The sequence below is a fragment of the Arachis hypogaea genome, chromosome 15, assembly GCF_003086295.3.
Source record: "Arachis hypogaea cultivar Tifrunner chromosome 15, arahy.Tifrunner.gnm2.J5K5, whole genome shotgun sequence".
In the NCBI taxonomy this organism is placed as follows: domain Eukaryota; kingdom Viridiplantae; phylum Streptophyta; class Magnoliopsida; order Fabales; family Fabaceae; genus Arachis; species Arachis hypogaea.
In genome coordinates this window covers 31627903-31651600 of record NC_092050.1, presented here as the reverse complement: position 1 = coordinate 31651600, position 23698 = coordinate 31627903, and the positions used below count along the sequence as shown (strand labels likewise).

The 23698-nt window shown below is 30.3% G+C and overlaps 1 long non-coding RNA gene across 1 annotated transcript; it reads left to right on the top strand.

Annotated features, from left to right (window-relative positions):
- The first annotated feature begins 2768 nt into the window (after positions 1–2768).
- LOC140179493 (uncharacterized) lies at positions 2769–5786 on the top strand. The gene is made up of 2 exons (XR_011872975.1): positions 2769–2925; positions 3023–5786. It is a non-coding gene; the product is annotated as an uncharacterized lncRNA (long non-coding RNA).
- Positions 5787–23698: the final 17912 nt, after the last annotated feature.

The window sequence follows — 23698 nt, the reverse complement described above, 5'->3', positions numbered from 1 at the left end:
ATTAAAAATTATTACGTGTATATATATGTATATATGATTAGGTTAACTTTAATCAAACTAAATTAAGAATCGAACGTAGTATTATGAATTTTACATATAATCCTTAATCACTAAACAACGATTAATTTGTATTTTTACATCACATGAAAAATATATATTTAAGTACTTCTAAAAAATATTAAAATATGTTTGGACGCGACCAGCAAGCTAATAAGTTATGTCCAATAAAATCCTGCTAGCTAGTAGTAAATAAACTAAAGTGTGAGTGAAAGCAATGGTTAACAACGCACAGCACCATATGCATGATATATATATATATATATATGAAGCACCGAACATTTTTTTAATAAGAAAATTCCACTCTCTCCCTTCTATATATTTATAAAATGTACATTCCTCTCTTATAACTTTTAAAAAATTTCTTCTTTAATTTATTTTAAATTTTTTGTATTAACTAATGTTAATTTTATCCATTTTTCAAGAAAAATAAATATTTTACAAAAAAATCTTTTAGCAAAAATTTTATTTTTTTATTAAATTTTGTTTACCAAAATATCTTTTAATAAATTATTTTTTTATTGATTAAATTATATTTTTACCAAAATATTTTTAAAAAAATTTAATAATTAAATTATTTTTTTTTAAGATACCCTTCAATAATCTTTTAATTATTAAATTCTGATTTTACCAAAATTTTTGTTAACAATTTTTTTATATTTTACTATTAATTTTTCGATATCAATATGTATTATTTTAATATTAAAAAAATCTTAGTAAAATTATTTTTCAATATCAATATATATTAATTGTTATATATATTAATAATGGTAAGATTTTTTTATTTAATATTTAAATAATATACATTGATATCGAAAAATTAATAGTAAAATATAAAAGAATTGTTAACAAAAATTTTGGTAAAATAATAATTTAATAGTTAAAAAAATTATTGAAGGGTCTCTTAAAAAAATAATTTAATTATTAATTTTTTTAAAAATATTTTGTTAAAAATATAATTTAATCAATAAAAAATAATTTATTAAAAAATATTTTGATAAGCAAAATTTAATGACAAAAAAATAAAATTTTTGTTAAAGGATATTTTTATAAAAAATAATTTATTTTTCTTGAAAAATGGATAAAGTTAACATTAGTTAATACAAAAAATTTAAAATGGATTAAAGAGGAGGTTCTTTAAAAGTTATAAGAGAGGGGAATATACATTTTATAAATAGAGGGGAGTGGAGTGTCATTTTAACATCTCACATGGGAGGAAAGTGAAATTTTCTCGTTTTTAATTTATTGTGTCCGACACATTTTAAATACGATATTTATTTGATATGTGTACTTTTTATATTTAATTGAGTCGTAATAAAAAATAAAAAATATTTTTTAAACATGTTTAGACACACTTAAATACTATTACATGTATATTAACGTATCCAATCTTATTCTTAATATTTATTAAAATATTATTATAATTATTATAATTTATTTAAAAAATATTTTATATTTTATATATATGTTATATTCCTGCGGTGTCTTATAAAAATTTTAAATTGATGTGTCAGCATATTTTATGTGGTCATGTCCATGTCCGTGCGTGCTATACATATGTCCAATATTAAGATTCCATAACAAAATGAAAGCACGCAGCTGGATAGATAGGTGGATACCTTGTTCCAGACTTCGAATCTAACCTTCTTTCAAATGAGAAAGCAAGGGTTAATCACATACAGTACCATATCAGTCATTTGATTATATGCATGTAAATATATTAACTTTTTGTGTGGCCAATCTAAAGATACGGAAAATCTAGCTAGTAAATAGAGATGATCTTTTTGGCTTTCATTACCTTCCAATCCACTGCTTAAATGTGTTTGCCAACTGTTATATTTGCCGTTAATATGTCTTCTAGATAGATTCTCTTGCAAAAGTAGAGCTTTACCATGGTTAAATTGCAGAACATTATCGGGCATATGTTTGATGATCTTTGCACGATAATGGCAGTGATATATGTTAAGTTGTTAACTACCCGAGTTAATAGCATAGGATAATGTAACTAAAATTTATGGACGAAAAATAAATAAATTGAATAAGAATTTATAGAATAATAAAAATAATAATATAACTAATTAAGTCGTAAAATTATAATCTTTTAAAATATATAAAAAAATTATAATATTCTCTTATATATTATAAAAATAACACTTATAAAAAATTACAACATATAAAAAATTTTACTACTATTTTTTTAATTTTCATTTACTCAAACCGAACAAAACATAGCATATAAATAACATAAGCAATGATTCCTATTTATAATATATCTATTATAAAATCCAAAGAAATTAGATTAAATAAACTAATTAATTAAAATTTTGTTAATTGAAATTAAGATGCCTGAAATATGTGAAAATATTATTAGAATTTACAATATAGAAATTTAAAAGCAAAATTTCAATTAAGAAAATTAAATCAAGCGCGAAAATATAATTATTTTGAGAAAAACGCGTATTGGTGTTAAAATTATTTGTACCGACTTAAATCTGTCTGATACTATAAGAAAAACAAAACTGTCAAAATGACAAGAAAAATATTTAGAGTAAAAATTCGGACATTTATTTTAAAGGTTTTAGTGCAAAGTTGGACTAAACGAGCCAAAAATCACCAACCGGATCCATATTAGACCCAACGCCCAAACCCACACATATATATATGTCTATAACTTAATGAAATTCAGCACCAATATCCCTATTTTGAGAGAGAGGCTTGGTGGTGAAGAGAGAAGAGAGTGGAGAAATAAAACCTTAACTTCCATCACCTTTAAATCTCCATAATTTTTGTTCCAGAGCTCTGATTGACGAGTCATTTGTGGCCATGTGTTCATCTCGGAATCCTCTTCAATTCTATCTAAATAGTTTGGTGAGTAACTCAAAATATCAGCTCCAGTTTCTCATTCAAAGATAATTTCGTGTTTGAGTTTCGGTATTGAGGATTTTTTGTGATTTTGATGTTATAGGAGTTCTCTAACTTGTGTTCCATCACTAATTTCAGTAGGTAAAGGTAAAAAACTCTTTTTCTCTCTTGGTTCATCAATTATTATGAGCCTTAATTTTGATATTGTGCCACATTATATGATACGGTGTTAGATTGAGTAATTAGAAGCTTGGCTTTGTGGAACTTGGGAAAGGAAAGTTTGGAAGTTTGGAATTGCGACATTAAGGTATATGTTGTAGTTTTGACTAGGTATTATGTAAGGCTATTTGAAAATCTAGGTTACTTGCCCTGATTGTTGATATACTTGAATAATGGTTAGTATGAGTATTGTGTTAGTTAATGTATTTTGGTATAAAATTGAGAATGATAATAATGAGTTTTGGGATGAATTGAGAAGTGTTATGCGTTGTTGTTACAATTGGACATTATAATATATGTTGGTATGATTGAAATTGTGTTGAAATGAAATGTGGTTTGATTTTTATAAAGGTGATAGATGTGGATTTGGGCCGAAGGCCATGGTAGGGTGAGAAATTCTCTATGTGGTACATTGAGGTAAGTGGCATGAAATGTTGTATGAGAATGAGATATTTGATGATGATTGGTTGTGAATTTTGTTTGTATGAGTGTGTATATTAAGATTGTCTTGAGAAATTGATTAAATGGGTGTTGAATGATTAGAAAAAGTAGAGAATTGATAAATGTATATTGAGGGAGTTTAGAAGTGGTATTGGAATGGTTTTGAACTGAATCGGAACTGGAATTGGTGAAAATTGTTATGCAAAAATTTTTGGGTAAAATGGATTTTTGATGACATTCGATGGGCCATAACTTGGCCCTTGAACTTCTGAATTCTGTGGAACTTGTTTTAAATGAAAATTGGGCTTGTCTATTTTATGACGTTCGAAGAACAGACGAAAAATCATTTTTAACAAAAAAGTTATGAACGTTTGAAAATCTGGTTTCAAAATTGAATTTTGTAGAAGTTGCAGAATTTTGAGATCATGTGTACGCATGATGGGCATTCCAAAATTTAAAAGATTTCTTACGAGTACCATGTGAATACCATGCGTGAGTGCAAAAGTGGACTTGTGCGTATGCATGAGGCATGCGTACGCAAGACCACCATGCTTTTAGAAAATATGTTTTTAAATATTTTAACCTATCCAATCTACTTTAAACCCCCATAAGCCCCAATTAAGGTCTGATAGCTAGTTTTTAGACTTTGAAATGAGTGCGAACATATTGAATGGGTAAATTGATATTAAAGGAGATTGTGGAGTGGAAGATTTATATTAATAATGGGTAAATATTATTGAAATGAGATGATGATTACAAAGATTATGTGTATATGTATATCTATGAATACTTGAGAGGTCGAGATATGATTGAGGGCGATAATGATTTTGATGAATTGTATGTGATTGAAAATCAATTGATATGTGTTTAAGCTCTCCAGATAGATGCAGTGGTTCGCCCCACTTGCTCCATGTTGAGATTAGAATGAATTAGAAGTAATTGAAGAGGATGAGTTGGCATGATTGGGTAAAAAAGAAGAGTTTGATTGAAATTATTTGAGCTCTCTGGGTGGATGCAAAGGTATAGTTTGCCCCGCTTACTCCAGGTTGAGATGATTTGATCTCCCTAGGTAGATACAAGAGTGTTCTTCGCCTCACTTGCTCCTAGTTGAGATGATTTGAGCTCTCCGAGTAGATGTAGAGATTCGTCCCACTTACTCCGGGTTGAGATTGAGCTTCCCGAGTAGACGCAAATATTGTGGTTTTGTCCCGCTTCCTCCGGGTTGGTATTTGTTGACCCTCTGTCGCAAGATGTGGTCGAACACTTAGACCTTTTCGGATAATTCCTCCAAGGGAAGTGAATTTCCCCTGGGGTTGCACGCACTGAGTGACTATCTAAGGTTCGCTACCAGACATGTTGGGTTTGGCTATATAACCGACAGATGAGTTCATTGGCCATAGGACAGACATGCATAATTTGCATTTGTATGTATTATTTAAGTGTGCATCTTGTATTTGGTTTGCCTTCTTGATTAACCGTATCTATATGCTATTTGATCCAATTACTTTATGTGTTCTCTCTACTTGTATTGCTTTGTATGTGTTTGAACAATTGAGAGATCTTTCATGCTGACAGTGGTGACGCTGAGGGTTGTTCTTGATGAGAACGTGGTGGTTGGAGGTTTGTGGATAATTGAGTTTCGATCCTGAGTTGCTGAATCATATGCTGATAGACTGTAATATTGAAAAAAAGGAAGGCTAAGAGGTGTTGTGAAGGACTGAGATTATAAATTTCTAGTACAGTGGTACGCTTAGTTTAATTATCCTATTTTTGGTTTAGTGAGACCCCTATGCTTGAATCAATGAGATGTTGGAGATTAGGATTGTCTAGTAGGTTCATGTAGTTTTACATAGTCTCTATTTAGAATTATTGCCCTACTGAGAACCCTGTAAAGGATGATGTTCTCACCTGTTGTGGAAATTATTACTTTTCAGATGCAGGTCCCGACGCTCCTCAATGAGCGGGAGGTTTATGTGAAAGACAGTGAAGAAGATATTTTATTCTATTTTGAATTTAGATTCTCTCATCCTTTTGGAAAAGAACTTATATGATGTATTTATTATGAAAACTTGTCTTTAGAGGCTTATGATGTATTTTGGAGAGATAGGGTATGTTTATCAAACTGTTTCATTGTGGTAACTCTAGCCGGTCTAATCTTCGCGAGTCGAGACTAGTAGATATTTTTATATACTTATATATGTCTCTTACTCTTATTCTTTCTTCAAGTTTTTAATTATCTACCTTTCTTCCAACGCACTTATATATTTTATCGAGTGTGAACGATCGACGAATTGTCTTTTATCCGAAGTTTAAATCCTCTTACAGGCTTCTAGTTTAATATTTCTTTTCATACATAAGTATTTATATCCGAGTCATGTGTCGTAACATCAAACCATAATTAAATTATGACTTAAGCATAAGGTAATGAATAGTAAATTGTTACATCTATGATGACAAAAAAGATTAAAAACTTCTTGTGATTATCAAAAGGAAATTTAAAGCTAGAAAGTAGTCAACTAACTTTTTGATATTCAATTTTATATTTGCTACTAAGAAGCTGAAACTTGGTGTCAACATGCATGAGTTGTTTGACAAAAGTCAAACATTGCTCCTTTAATATCAATTTGGCTAAATATTTAATTCTAAAGTCTTCTACTTAAATTTCATAGTCATGTATTAATAATTGCCAAAATTAACTTTGATACTTTTATAATCTCCCTCTCAAAATTAATTTTGAGATTTTTTAACTAACTCATTTTTTTATATTATTATATCCATGCATGCTTCTATATTTTAATAGGCTAAGAGAAAATCTGCACTAATCAAATTTATTTGTATTAATTGATATTATCATGATATCTGCAAGATTATTACTGGTGTAAATTTTTTACATATCCACTTTTACTTCGTCTATTATTTCATGCACAAAATAATATTAAACGCCTATGTGTTTTGTTCTTAAGTGAAAGGTTGGATTCCTTGCAATGTGCAAGACACTACTCTGACTATCACAAAATACTGGAATCATATCCTGTTTGTGTCCGAATCCCTCCATTATCTTTGGCAACTAAGTTATTTCCTTATACGATTGATACTTGATAGCGCCACAATAGTTTGTAATTTTGATAACTATTTTACTGCACCTCCTACAAGTGTGAACACATAACTTGCGTCAACATAACTTTTGATGGTAAGTTCAAATCCTCCAAAATATAAAGTGACATTAGAGTATCATTTGATATATTTCAGGATCCTCTTCCTCTTTTCCTGGATTTGTGCCATGAATCTGCTAAACCATCCTAACATATTGAGTGATATCTAATTTGGTACAAATAATTTCTCACTTCAAATGAATATAGTACTCAAGAAATTTCTATCTGCTCTGCTTTACTGCTAGGACACATCTCAGAAGATAATTTAAAATTGACAAAAAGTGGGCTAAATATTAGCTTACACACTTACATGTTGAAGTGCCATAAGACATTCCTCAAATAATTTTCTTGGGATAGCAAAATCTTCCTATTTTTCTGTCTCGACAAATCTACATCCCTAAAATCTTGTTTGTTAGTCCAAAATCTTTTATATCAAGCTCCATAGCCAACTGCGCCTCTAATTTCTAGACACAATATTTGTTGGGGCCTATTACCAAGATGTCATCCACATACAACAACAGAATAATAAAATCATTATTATTAGACGACCTCATGCAATATGTACAATGGTCTGAGTGAAGTCTGTTGTAATCATGGGCTCATGGCTAATAATGAAGGAATCAAATATCTTATACCAACATCTTGGCGTCCACTTTAAGATGTACAGAAATTTAGTTAACTTGCAAACAAGTTTCTTTTCTTTGTTCTTCATAACCTTCTAGTTAGATTATATATATCTCTTCTTCAAGTTCACCATGAAAAAAAATATTATTTACATCTAATTGCTCTATGTAAATCATATGCAATACATATAGCAAGAACTACTTTAATTGTATAGATTCCAACTACTAAAAAAATATTTTATTGAAATCAATACCTTTTTTCTAAGAAAATTTTTTCACCCCTGTCTTGCATGATAACATTCTATTTGGTCGTGATTGTAACACTTGATTTTGTAGACCCATTTGTTATCGATGGCTTTTCTTGGGAATGGATAAAACTCCCACATCTTGTGTTTGCCTCTATGTAATGCTTTCGTTTTTTTTTTTTTGCGTGATTGCCATCCATAAAGAAGAATTTGGACTTTTTACGGCCTTTTGAAAAATTGATGGTTCTCCATCTTCGATAACAAAACAATATGTATCATGGAAAGTCATGATAGAGTCGGCATGCCATGATGGTCTTCTTAGTTCATGTGTTGTTCGGCGAACTTCAACTAGTTCTTGTTCAACTTGCTATGATTCTACTCCAAAAGAGTCTTTTTCTCCAAATTTATTGTGCATCTATATTGTAGTAGTTCTTTTCTGTGCTGCTATTATTTTCTTACTCCTTTTACAGCTCATTTTGCCAAATATAACATCTCTACTAATAATAATTTTGCAAGTAATGGGATCCTACAAACGAGACATCTTTACATTATCAGCAAAGTCCAAGAAGATACACTTTTTGGATTTAGGATCAAACTTTGTTCTTTTTTGGACATTAAACATCACATAAACAGGACATCCAAACATATGTAGAGAAAAATAATCGGGTGGCTTATCTTGCCATATCTCCATTAGTGTTTTCAATCCAATTGCTATTGATAGCTATCGGTTAATCACGTAGCAAGTTGTTTTAACTATTTTTATCCAGAAAGACTTGGCTAATTCTGCAGTACACAATATAGCTCAAGTTCTTTGTAGAATAGTTTTGTTCATTTGCTCTATAACACTATTTTTCTGAGGTATATATGTAACTGTGAATTGCCTCTGAATACCCTCATACTTGCAAAATGCAATGAAATCACCATCAATGTATTCTCCTCCATTGTCTGTCCTCAAGCATTTTATTTTCTTTCTAGTTTCAAGCTCTATTTTTGCTTTAAACTCATTGAATACTAGAATCACGTCTGATTTTTTTATGGGAAACACCCACACTCTTCGTGAGTAATCATCTATGAAAGAGACAAAATACTTTGCTCCTTATTGTATGTGTTTTCTTCTAATAGTGGACCTTTCAAACTTTAATCTATGCTGCTTGCTTGTCATATAGTGCTCATATAAAGGTAGATTCACTGTTTTGAGCCCCAGAAGTAGATTACGTTCTGCAAGAATTTGTAGACTGCATTTAACATGTCGTCTAGTTTGCGATGCCATAACATTGTTGTGTCTTCTTGATTTGCAGATGCTACTGATGCCTTTGCATCTCAAATAGTATCTACAGAAAGCAAGTATAAATTGGTTGATAGTCATTTTGCTTTCATCATCACATGAGCACCATTAGTCACCTTCAACGATCCACTTTCAATATTGATCTCGTACGCTTGAGAATCCAATAGCCTAACAGCCAATAAATTTTTCCTCAAGTCATTCACATGTTTTATACTTGAACTGTATAGATGGAACCATCAAACATATTAATTTTAATGGTATCAATTCTCACAACTTCTAAGGCATGATCATCTTCCATGAGTATAGATCCTTTTGAAATAGATTCATAAGTGCTAAACCACTTGTGATGTGGAATCATGTGATATGTTGTTGCACAATCCAATAGCCAAATATTAGCTAGTGGTTTGTTGCCTTAATGATCACTTGCAGTTTCGACGCATAAGACATCTCCATCATTAGAGGTGTTCAGAACACATCCATATGCGGTGGCTGCTTCAGTAGTTTTTCTGTACTCTTCTTATTGAACCAACAATCTTTCGTCAAGTGTTCTTTCTTTCCACAATTATAAAAAGTAAGGTTCTTCTTTTGATACTTTAATCTACCACAACTTTGACTCCCACTAGAGCCATGTTGCTTTGATCTGCCTCTTATCACCGACAAAATTTCTATTTGCTTTAAGCTCTCTATTTGATTATCTTTATTTGTGATGTTGATGATAAGTTGATCACACAAGTATGGTAAACTTTGGAGAAGAAGCTTAGCACATTCATTCTCTATAATTTGACATTCGATGGATGTCAATTGTAGATTCACTCATAAGAAAAATATAGAGACTCCTTTTTATGAATATCTTGTTGTGAAGTGATTTTACCTTGTATAACCTAATAAGTGCTTCCCAAATCTTCTTTGCTATCTTATTCTCTAAGATGTTTTATAGTATAGAATCTACCATAGCCAAGTGTAAATTGGCAACGACGTTTTCATCAATCTCTTTCACTACAAGAAATTACTGGAATAACGACCGATTTAGCGACCGATTCTGGTGGTTGCTAAAACCTTGGTCACTAATTTAAGAATAGCGACCAACTTCGGTCACTAATGATTAGCGACCGATATTAGCAACCGATTTTCAACCAATGATACCAAACTATTACCAAACGATATTGGTCGCTAAATGGCGATCATTTTTTTGTCGCTAAATTGGTCGCTGAGAAAATCAGTTGCTAAATAGCGACCAATTTTTCGGTTGCTAAATCGATCACTAATAAAATCGGTTGCTAAATCAGTCGCTAATGTCTAATCTAAAAATCTAAAATTGGTAGCTAAATCGGTCACTAATACTGATTTTATAGATTTTTACTAATTTCACATATACCACTATTAGAACTTGATTTTTTATAAATAATTATATTTCACCAAAATATAAAAAGAATCAAACATAGATCAAATTTTTAAATAAATACCAAAAATATTCACAATATCCATATCGAAATATAGAAATTAAAAGAGACAAAATTCATAAATACATTAAATTTATGATTCACAATCCAAATGTACATTGATGACTTTATAGCCAATGGCCCCACATGTATGAACAAAAAAGCAAAAAAAAAAAAAATTCATTTACATAAAGTGGAAAAAACCCTTGAGAAAACTAAGGCCGACCCTTTTCCATGCCTCCTTGTCTGGCTCGTAAAGTGCAACTTTCTCCCTTGCTTCAATAGCCAATGTTCGGGTGCATACAATAGCATTCCTATCTCAAATTCTCAATTCAAATTCTGTCCCTAATAGTGATAAAAAAAAATCACCCAAAAAATACAATACTCCAATATAAAGACATAACAATTCAGTAAAAATGATTCATAACAGATGCAAATTTTACTGAAATAATCCAGTGAAGAACAAAAGAAATTACAAATGAAATAATCCAGTGAAGAACAAAGGAAATTACAAACTCACATCTAAAACTAGAACTGAAATAAAAAACAAAAGAAATGTAAATAAAAAAATACCTAACACTATACCTAAACTCAGTTTGAAGGTCTTTAGCAAGAGTCACCACTTTATCCAAGTTTTCATTAGCTTCCTATGACAAACTCAACTAATGCAATAATCACAAGCAGAACATTAATTAAGAAAACACTAAGAAATGCATTAATTAGTTAATTTGAGAAATATTTGAGACATAAAACTAATCTAAGTCATGAATAATTCCCATTTTAGAGTGGATCTAACTATGAAACTAACTCAGAATCAAGCTAAAACTATGAACAATTTCTCATGGTATATTATTTCCATGCAACAACATTTGTAACATCTAGCATTTTCTTAGAAGTGTTAAGCATCAAACTAAACTATGCATAGCCATTCAGATTACAGCCCAGCATAACTTACAAAAAGTACTTAATTCATAGTTCACATTTCTACAACGAATTCAATAACCTCAGAGTTTGTTCCTCTAGAATTCTTATGGGCACAACCACTCAGGAAGTTTAATTAAGTCTTGTGATGCCTCTTCATTATCTGCATCTGGACTTTGTTCTTCTCCATAATCATTTTTAACTAATATTGTAATAATAAGTAAATACCGAAAAAGAAATTTATATTATAGCAAATTTTATAAAGAAAGGTAAAAAAGAAAACGAAGAGCAATAAGGGCCTAGCTTCATACCAAAAAAAGGGTTTACATTTTAGTAACATAGTACGAAGAATAAACAGAGCCAATGAAATAGAAAAAGAAATATAATTGCCAGAGCCTAATACTAATTGTCTATGCAAATAGTTTATGCTAGTGAGAAAGAAAAAAATTTGCAAGAAGCTAATGGTTTGTGCAAGTACAATCAACATGAATAAAGTTTCAAAATTTATAAATTTCATTTTGATTTAGAATTATGCTGTCTATTTCTCATGCTTGGTCCTACTCCTGTATGATTTAATTTAAGCCCTAAATCACTATAACAATTAAGAGAATTCTCTAACTAATTGCCTTGTTTAGGACTTAAATCTTTAATCCTCAATCCTCCATTTGAAAACAGACTTTGCTAAGTGTCAACGAGTCAATTCTTAATCTTATAAAAATTAAATATTCATATCCAATCCCTAAGAACACTAGAACATAGAGCTTCATAGTAAGCTAAACAAGTAGTCCAATTTCAACTAATGATTTATTGGTTTTCTAATTACCAATCCGATCCAAATAGCAACAAACACGAAAAATTGATTGTCTCCCTAGAACTCGATTCCTCAAAAAGAAAGTGCGTACCTAAAATTTGACCTAATATGTACATGAATTAAAAACAAAAATCAGAAATTAAAAACTGCATAATGCAAATAATTTGAAAATAACGTCAAAAGTGAAGAACAACAAAAATAGTACAAAATAAAAAATTATATACCTATCAGTTTTATCGGAGGATTCGGACGATGAGCAACGGTTGATCTGGACGGTGATGCAACGATCTGCAACAAAGCTAATAATTTGAAATTAAAGCACATATATAATAGGCAAAAAGACAGAGAAATAGATAAGCAGCAGCAGATTATAGAGGCTTAATTAATATCCTAATACATAAAAACAAATCAAAATCAAAATAAAAATAGTGAGAAATTTTCTGGAATTATAGTGAAAAATCAAAATTAGAAATATGAAAATGAAGTACCTTGATTGAAGGAGAAAATCTGCTTAACCGGAAGACTGCTGTTATCGGAGAAGAAGTTACTACAGGAGGCGGCGTTGAGAAAAGAACGACGCGATGCAAGCAACAACAGATTTGGACGGGGATGCGATGATCTGCGATAATGGCTAAACGAGTAGAGGAAGAATGTGGCGAGGAGGCAGACGATGATAAAGACTCGAGGAGGTGAGATGGCACCGACGAAAATGTCGCTAACAAGAACGGCGCCGACCAGGACTCGCCGGAGAGTGAGGGAGGCGGCGAGAGGGACACTGTGAGGAGAGAGCTCAGTGTAAATTAGGGTTCCAACGTTGTTTTCTTTTAATTTATTTTTTTTTTGGTGACTTAAAAGAAAATAAACAAAAACTAAGAAAGAAAAAAAAAGACAAGAAACTGCTTAAGAAAGGCAGTCCCGTTGAATACTACTCTCAAACTCCTTCCAAGGTAATGGAAGCTCCACTTGGGGAGAAATAGTCCTCATTGCAGTCTTTGCCATGATGTCTGCTACTGTATTTGCATCTCTCAAGATCAACCGAAGATCAGCACGCCATTTCCAAGACATGATATCTCGGATTTTTAACACCAAAGGATCAGTAAACCCAGAGCAATCTTGTAAATTATTGACAATAGTAAAAGCCTCCACACAGTCTGTCTCACATATAATGTCTCTTTGTCCCGAGTCCCATGCTAAAAGAAAGCCTCTCCAAATAGCAAACAACTCTCCTTGCAAAATGCTACGACTCTCAATTGTTCCCAGACAGCCTCGTTGCCACCTTCCCTTCCAATCTCTGCTAACACAAGCAAAACCAACTCGAGCACCACTGCCAGGATAGCTAGCATCACAATTAATCTTAAAGGTACCCACTGAGGGGGGAATCCAAGAGCCACTAATGGTTGAGGGGATAGATAGTCGTTGCAACTCAAAAATATTTCGGAGCTCCTTTTCTAATGACAAAGTCATACCAATCACCTTGTCTGTGGTCCAATGCTCGTGAGGATGAAAGATCTCGTTGTTTCTCGAACACCAAATCCACCAGAGACCAGAAAAGAATCTAAAGGGGCGCTGTTTGCTATTATGTAAGAACCAACTCATCAAATCCACTGGTTGATCGGAGATCCCTAAAACTTGCCAAACAAGTTGGGCTTTTGGACAATCCCGAATACAATGTAAAACCGACTCCTGACTTGAGAAACATCGTGGACAGCTATCCGTGTGCGAAATGCCCCTTCTAAAACGAAATGCAGCAGTAGGAAGAGCCTCCCGAAGACATAGCCAGGCCAAAAATTTGTGCTTTTCCGGAACATGTTGATGCCAAAGCCAAAGCCAATTACCCCTATCCTCCCAACTAAACATCTTCTTACTGAGCCATAAATAACCACTATGAGCATCATAAACCTTTGAGGCCGCACCAGTCCAACACCAACCGACCTCTGAACCAGCTTGAACATCTGGGTTGTAAGAATTAATGTTGCTCTGCAGAGACTGATTCAGAGGAGAATAGATATTCTCAAGGTTCCACTGTCCAGATGACCAAAGGTCCAAGATCCTGAGATCCGAATCAGAAATGTGAACATAATCCATCTCCTGACACAGTCGCCCCTCTCTTCTCCATTTAGAAAACCAAAAGTTCTGTTCCAAATCCCCAATGCACCAACTAAAACCTTCCTTTAGGATATCCCAAGCTTGACATATACTCTTCCAAACATAAGATCCACTTCCTCGAGACCGACTAAAACAATCATCCTTAGAAGAATGGTATTTCTCCGTCAACAGTTGAACCCATAGCTTGTTGGGATGGTGAAAAAGTTGCCAAACTAGTTTTTCAAGAAGAGCAATATTGGCACAAAAAGGATCTCTAATTCCCAGACCTCCAAACTTCTTAGGAGTGACCAACACTTTCCAGTTAACTAGATTCAGGCCTCTACCATCAGCTTGACCCTTCCATAGAAAGTTTCGCATCATGGATTCTATCTTATTAGTTACCCCTTTAGGGAAGAGAGATACTTGCATGTGATAAGTAGGAATCGCAGTCACTACCGAGTTGAGCAAACAGAGTCTGCCTGCCTTATTAAGCAATCTTCCTTTCCAGCTGGCTAGCCTTCCCCGAATCTTGTCCAAAACATCGTTGAAAGTTAATTTGTTTAATATATTGATTAGTCAAAAAAAGAATAGTAACCGATTTAATAACCAATTAATTTATAACTTATTTTTTAGTGATCGCAAATTAGGTTGCTAAGAATTACAATAGCGACCGATTTAGTAACCAATTGTTCTAACCCATAATTTTGTAGTTGGTCGCTAAAATCGGTTGCTATATTATCCCCAAGCAACCGATTTAGCGACCGCTATCTTAGCGACCAACTACTTTAAAAGCAGCATTTTAGAGTTGGTTGCTAAATCGGTTGCTATTTTAACACTTAGCAACCGATTTAGTGACCAACTTCTTAGCGACCAACAATTGTTAAGCTTCTTTTTATATTGGTCACAAAATCGGTCGCTAAATTAAAAATAGCGACCAATTTAGTCATCAACGGACCCCAAAAAAAGCTATTTTTTGTTTTGGTTGCTAATTCGGTTACTAAATAAAAAAAATAGTGACCGATTTTAGCAACCAAGAGTGGGTGGTCACTAATTGAAATTTAGCGACCGATTTAGCAATCAACATTTTTTTTCTAAAAAATTTTGATTGGTCGTAAAATCGGTTGCTAATAGCGACCGATTTTATTGGTCACTAAAATCGGTCGCTATTCTAAAACTTTCTTGTAGTGTTTCTATTTGTTATCAGAAGTGCTGGTATAGGCTTGCCTTCAGTTTCCAAAAAAAAAAAATTTATTCCCATTAAAATTTTCAATCTTAAATTTTTTTTTATTATGGTTCTGACACCAACTTGTCCTTTTACAGTGAAAGATTAAGAACCTAAAGTTCTAATACTACTTTTAGGTACCAGAATTAATAGGATATGATAGAATAGCTCAATTAAAATATATAAGCAAAAAATAGATAAAATTAAACAAAAATTTAGATAATAATAAAAATAATATGATTAAGCAATAAAATTATAATTTCTCAAAACATATAAAAAAATTTATAGTACTCCCTCATATATTATAAAAATAACACTCATATAAAAAGATTCTAACATATAAAAAATCTTACTATTTTCTCTCTTAATTTTCACTCGCTCAAACCTTACAAAACATAGCATATAAATAAGATAAGCAATGCTTCCTATTTATAATGTATGTATGGTAGTAAAGAAGAGTAAAAAATCTTCTTGTGGTTATCAAAAATCACGTTTACAGCTAGAAGGTGATCAACTAGCTTTTTGATATTCAACTTTATATTGGCTACTAACAAACTAGAACTTGGTGGTAGCAGGCATGAATTGTTTGACTAAAGTCAAACTTTGCTCTTTTAATATCAATTTGGCTAGGTATTTGATTCTAAAGCCTTTTATTTAAATTTTACTGTCATGCATTAAATAATTATCAAAATTAACTTTTATATTAGAAATATAATTATTTAGATTATATCTTTTTATTAGTTTAAATTTTTTAAAAAAAGGTACTATAATTTAGTATCAAAATTTTATATCTAAAAAATTTAGAATTCGATTATTAATAAACTCAAAAAAAAAATATAAAATAAATAAAAAAGATAACATAATGCTTAGGAGAAGTAATATCATGATGCTACTTTCACATGACATAGCTTTAAATAAGTAACTATTCTCTTCTTTAGATTCATATTTATACGAAGAAGGCTAATTACTATAAGTTTACATTGATAATTTAAAATTGGATATAAATTAAAATATCAGTTCTTGTTACATGCATGTGGCATACTGATTTCAGTAGCAATCAATGTATGCAGTCACCTAATGGATTATATATATAATATATATATATATATATATATATATATATATATATATATATATATATATATATATATAATGTTTAATGTAATATGAAGCATAAGCATTATATTATAGTGAGCAATAATGGCATTGCGTACACACATGCTAAGTTGCTCATCATAGCGATTACATACATAAAACTGTAAAAGTACGTAGTTTGGTACTTACTTCTGTAGCCATTTGATCCATCAGCTAAACATGAATTGTAGAGTAGCTAGTGCAATCCTCCTGCTATATATATATGCCGAGAAAACCTTATGTCACACTAAAAATTGTTAGTATATTTTTTAATTATTAATTTTAATTTTATATATTATATATATTTTTTATAATTAAAATCAATAATTAAAAATTATTGAAACATCTATATATCGGTACACTTGAAAATTTTTGATAGTATATGCATTATTCTTTATTAGACCTACATTATGGCTACATACCAACAATATAATAGTTCTACGATCATCATTCATAGATACAGTAGTACACATAAAGATTCGTATACATAGAGGGGCATTAAGAAAATGTAATAAGATTTGGTCAATTGAAATTTTGATTTGACTCAACTTTTTTAAAAATAATTTAGAATGATTGTTTTGTCTAATATGAGAATCTAAATTATGTCTCAAAAACTATTTCATTTGTGAAGGTGCTAATCCATCCAAAAAAAAAAAAAAACTATTAAATTGAACCTAGCATAGCCAACTACTAATGCTGCATAAAACTTTTATAAAGAGAATTTTCTACATTCTATATTCTTATCTTCTAGATGATTTACTAGTTAATAAATAAGTTTATAATAAAAAATGGTTATAAACAATGGAACTTTCATTAAATTGTTGGTTTTATTTCATCGATGTCACTCTTAAAAGTCAACAAAATAATATCTCAATTTATAATAGATATAATTCTTTTTTTTTTGTGGTATTTTTTAGTCCAACATAAATTAAGATTTTAATTAATTTATTGCTGATCAAAACTCTATTTAAAGAGTTGTCACTAATTAATGAATTATTGTATAGATGAAACTGAATTCGAATTTTCAATACTTAATTAATTAGACGAATAAGTTAAATATAAGTGATTTGTAATAGGAGAAGTTCTTAAAGTTCTTTGGAATGAGCAAATCAGCTTAAGGCGGCAAAGCACTTAGCCTTATAATTCTCAAATTGATTATTATCTTCGTATATTTCATGAGGTATAAATCAACTGTCAAATCGATCTCAACATGTATAAATACTTTTGTAATATTCTATACACCTCAAACATGTGCCACAGGCCAAGGCATAAATTCCTAATAAAAGGTTCTAAGATTAATACACTTGCTACTATAAATAACAAAGCCATCCTTGTACCTTGAAGGTGAAGCTAGTTCCCAATAAAAAGCATTGGATTCTCCAACAAAAATCACTTTGGTGTTTTATGATTATTGTAAGATTCATATGCAACAATGGATAAGACAAAATGTGCCTTCTGCTTTACCTTATGGAGTATTAATAAGTAAGTATGATATGTAACTATATATAAATAAATATTCTCCCAATGACAGCCCTCGTTCAAATTAAAGGTAAGGAACCAGCTTCTGTTTTGTGGTGATGTATTCTATTGTTTTAGTTGCATATGTTCATTGTCCTATTTTAATTTAGCGTATAGATTCCACATTTGTACCCTTTTAAATCTAAGAGATCATAGTACGTTTAAATTACGAAAAAATTCATCAGTTATTTTTATGTGAAATTAATAATTAAAAATTATTAAATAATAATTTAATTAAATATATTAAATTATTTCACAATTTTTAATTATTAATTTTATTTAAAAGTAATTTTATATAATTTTTCACCTTTATATATATATATGCACACACAACTAATTAAGAGTGGTTTACTTATAAGATATATTAATAAAGCATGTATATGTATACATGTGGGCCATTTGTCTAGCAGCCACTGTTGTTAGGTACAAATATAGAGCATATATGGAATTAAAGACGGCAGCATAATTTGATGGAGATGTGTTCAAAGTACAGGATATAATTAAAATAGATAAATAAATTCAAAAAGAGAGAAAAGAGAATGAAGGATTTGTGAGGGGAAAAAAAGGGGAGAATTTTCCTCAGTTTTGTAGGATGGTATGGAATCCCCAACAGCGACCTAGAGGATTTAATAATATGCTTAAATACTACGACTTGACGAGTTTATGTTATACTTAATATTATTAACACAATGCCATTCATTATATGTTTTTTTTTTAATTTATTTTAATTGATTGAGTAATCAGGTCACTCATTCACTTAAAGAAGTATTGTTAGTCAAACAAATATATATAGTACTCATCAATTCAGTTATGAGGGACTTGGAAGGCATGTGTCCTAACAAACTTATTAAGCCCACCAGCTAGAGAACGAAAAGAGAGAAAACTAATGTTTTCAAATTAAAGCCATAACTGACATGTGAATATCTCAAATTCTCATCATACTGTTGTTCATATTGAATTTATTCTACCATTTTAGTGTAACTTCTTTTTTCTATAATTTTTTTTTAATTTTTAATTGTTAGATCGGTTTAGGTGTCCATAATAAGCACATTATGTATTTAACATATCATAAATCAATTTCAGCTTTTAAGCAAGATTTTTCCTTCTTCTCTGGTTAATTATTTTGTTATTTTTTCTTATCTTTATTGGATCAAATGAGGAATGACGAAATGAGAAGAAACTGGAGTATATTTTCTTAAAACAAAAAGGGGGATGGAGAGGGGTACTCGTCCCCTAGTACCCATTACTGATTACTATCTCGCTAAAAAGAAACTATGGCTATTAATTAGAGGCTCAGAGAGTAATTTTATTTTATTGATATAACTTTTCAGAATGGCATTGAACACAAATACTTATTGTATTTACACAATAAGGAGAGGCATATATACTCTATCATATTCATAATTTCGTATCACATATATAATACTAATAATGCAGTAAAATTTGATTCTATTGTTGATTCCAAGGGCATGCATGACAACACACATACACAATGTTTTGCCTTTTACACAATTGTACGTAAAGAATGAAGAGAGGATAAGGGAGAGCGTAGTAGTAGTCGTAGTTGCATGAAAATACACACAATTAATAAGAGGTAGCAAAGCAAAAGAACAGTGTCGTATTGGGACCCCACCCCACACCCCCGCCCCTTAGCTTTCTCCGTATAAAGGCAAAGCTAAGAGCATTGCCTCCATGTCACGCTCCAAAAAACACTTAACAATAACACACTCTCTCTCATTTCGAGAAAGTGCAATAGAATCCCTCCAACCTATAAAGAAAACCAACCACACCCCCATAATCCTTTGTAGTTGGAAACCAATTCTTACCCTCCTCTCTTCTCTATCTTAGCTTCACCCTCCCTTACTTCTCTCTGTTCTCTTTTTTCTCTTTCTCTTCTTATTATACACCAATAATAATAATAATATTAATTATTGACTTCGATCATATCATGATGCAATGATAATAGGCTTTTTCTGTTTTCCCTCTTCTTCTTCATCATCATCATCATCTCTATGTCATAGCAATAATAGTACGTACTACCTTTAGTTTCCTCCTACTAACCAAAGATATATTTATATATAGAAATAAATAGAAAGATGACAAAATTGCATGTGGTGGGAAGTAGTTGTTTGTTTCCAAGGTTGTTCCTAGTGGTGGGGCTTGTTTGTCTTGTGGTTGTTGGGAGCAGCTTAGCAACTAGTAGAAAACTAACTACACAACATCACCAAGAAGAAGAAGAAGAAGGACTCCACCATAATAATGGTCAAGTAGTATTCTCTGCTGCTCGAGATAATAAACAACTGGACGATTTCAACTACATGAGCAAAAGAAGAGTCCCCAATGGACCAGATCCAATTCATAACAGGTATATATTATTCTATTCACATACAAAAATTTAAATCTTATATATACATCACTTTTATGTATATTTTTCTTTCTGCATTTTTTATGTTTAGTAATTGATCAAAATTAAAAAATTTATCTTTTATACCATAAATATATATATAGGTGGAAATTCAGGTATAGTCAACTTCACGTGAAGTTGATAACTGAAAGTCGTTACATAAAAATATAGTCAAATCATTTAAATCATCTAACTTCACGTAAAGTTAACTTCACCTGACTTTCCATTATATATATATAACTCTTCTGCATTAACATCTGACTAATAATTAACTTTTACGTACATTATTTTAGAAAAAACAATTGTACTTCATCATAAAATGGTTTTACACTAATATATTATAAATTGAAAGCTTCTTAAGTTCAGTTTATGTACTATATTTATTAATTACTCGGATATTGTGTTTCTTGTACTTCTTATACGTTGCTTCTTTCCATGATAAACGTGAACATGCCATGTTACACATTACGTATGCTATCCACTTTATTTGTTTATCTATTTTATAACCATATTATAATATACAAAAAGTATTCTTCTCAATCTCAAGCCACAAAATCTAGTTATTTGAATTAGAATAATATTTTTCAAATGTTTGTACTTTGCCTCTTAAGACCTCAATCATCAATTTGAGAAGTTTCATGGTTCCTACCATGATGGAGCATCACAAAAGGAGAAAGAAAATAAAGTTAAGTATATATGAGTAGGGTTGATTACCATTTACCAATTACCATGCTTTTAACTGTTACATTGAGATCTTGATTGAGGTCTTTAACCACCGGCACAGTCCTTCACAATAGGCAATAATAAATAAAGATATTCAAAAAAGATAAAGTATGTTAGTTGATTGTGTATGGCTTTGAAACTTTATTCCACTTCTCAATTAATAAGGAGGGTTAAAGTTATTTATGTCACTCGGCTCTCTGAATCAACAAGAAACTTTAGCCTTTTTCATGGTTCTCTTTCTTTATTGCTTTTTAGCACTAGACACAACACAACACATTACAAAACATACAAAAGCATGCATGAAGTACAAGACTTACACTATGAAAAATTAGGATTTGATTTTCGTTTTATTTTCGGTACTTTTATTTTCAAAATTTTCTAAAAAAAATTTAAAATAGCTAAACTTGGCTTATTTTTCATTTAGTTTATTTATGTAATATATTGTTATACCTAGGTTATTAAAGATATAATTATTTATGTGCTTTTTTTTATCCATTTAAATTGTTGGAAAAAGTATTTTTAAGATATGATATCAGAATTTTTATGATAAAAAGGTATAGAATTTAATTCTTGTAAACTTCAAAAGAAAAAAAAATTTAGCATAGGACAAAAAAAAAAGTCAATCCAAAACATATAATTATTTATGTTAGAGAAATATAATTATTTATATACCTCCTCTTATCAACTTAAATTTTTTAGAAAGATATTTTCATGACATATGAAAACCCTACATCTATAATTTTATCCATTTTAAAATTAGATTTTTCAACAAAACATACATGATTTGATGAAATTATTTTCTTTTTATTAGGAGAGCTGGAAACTCCGGTAGACCTCCTGGCCAAGCTTAATTATTATTTATTAATGAACTCTGAATTTCGACAAGCTTCGGTGAAGGGACAAGATATGTTAGCCATGTACACAATTCTGAGAACTGGGACTGAATATATATATGTATAATATGCTTGTGTGTATATATATTCCTGAGCTTCTTGGTATTCCAGCATGCATGGAAATTAAAGGGCTAATCTCAATTGCGGAAATTTATTTACTTTGTTTATTATGGGAAGAGTTGATTTAGAAGGAAAAGAAAAAGGAATGAAGCTTGTCCCACAGAAAATAAGCTCAAAAGAAAGTTGATTATTATGATCAGTTAAGTGATGAGAGTGTTTACAATGTTTGTTTCTTGAACTTATCTTGTGATTGGGTTTAGCGGGATGGAAATTAAAAGCTAGGCAAGAGTGTCACAAATTCAATGAAATCAGTGTCGTAGTACTTGCATGTAAAGCAATTACCTTTTTTGAATTTAGAAAGAAATGGTATTTAGACATTAAAAATGGACATAATTTTGTGTAAACTTAATTATTTGTGTACTCATCATTTTGAACTCATTATCTTATTATCATAAATAAAGTAAGGTTTGTACTTGTATCTTTAACTTTATCTTTATGATAATAAATAAATTTAAAATAAGTACAAAAGATTTTGCATTTATATAAATATTTTTTTTGTACAATATATATTTTTTTTATTGTATCTCTTAATTCGATAAATTAAAAAATGGATCAAAATTTTATTTAATAATTTATTATTAAATAATAAATTATTATATGTACAAAACAGAATTAAAATTCCAATATTTTATTTAAATAGAATGTGTTAATCATTCTACCAACTTAAATTGGTTTCTTCGTATATATATTGTTCATGTAAATTTTGAAGGCTATATTAAGTAGTGTGGTAGCAGAAGCCTCAGCCATGCATATTTTGAAGGACTAATATATATCAAGTGCAATGCAAGTCTCTATATTTTAAAAGAAATAGCCTTAATTGGCTTAATCAGAATTTATCAATAATACTGCAATATGTTTGGAATTTTTACTTTGTCTTTTGTTTTTATTATTATTTATTGTAAAGATTAGGTATGACTGCGTGAGTTCCTAAAGTAAAGTAAATTCCACCATTTAAAGGTGTTGGGCGCACCTGTAAAAAGAAGGGTGTTTGCATCTTGTGTTAGTCTTTTTCACTAGATTCTTTGGTGGGGGTGATGAAACTGGTTGGTCTTTTGGTCCATTCAAAATATTTTTAAACTGTTAATAGATTCTTATTATCTCGTGGTAGACAGAGGTGGAAACAAAAGAATGGGATAATAAAATGAGTTTTACTTTTTTATGGTTTAATAATAATATATGGTCTTATAATATTGCTATATTAATTGAAAAAATTACTCAGTTATTAAAAGTCATATAAGAGTAAAATAATATTTTTATTATTTGAAAAATGTTAGAATACTAATATAATTTATTATTTTTTGTTATTAATTAACTAATAATATTTTTAAGTGTTAGTTAAAAATATGTTATTCGACTAAAAGTATTAGACTGTTGGCTAAAACTGTTGGTATATAACAAAATTATTGGCTAACACGGTTGAACTTTTCTCTTTTTATTTTTTATCCATAAAAGTTAAAAATAATGATAAATTTATACATAAATAAATAGAATTAATTTTGTATTTATGAAAGACCAATAAACTATTAGTTTTGTCTATAAAAATT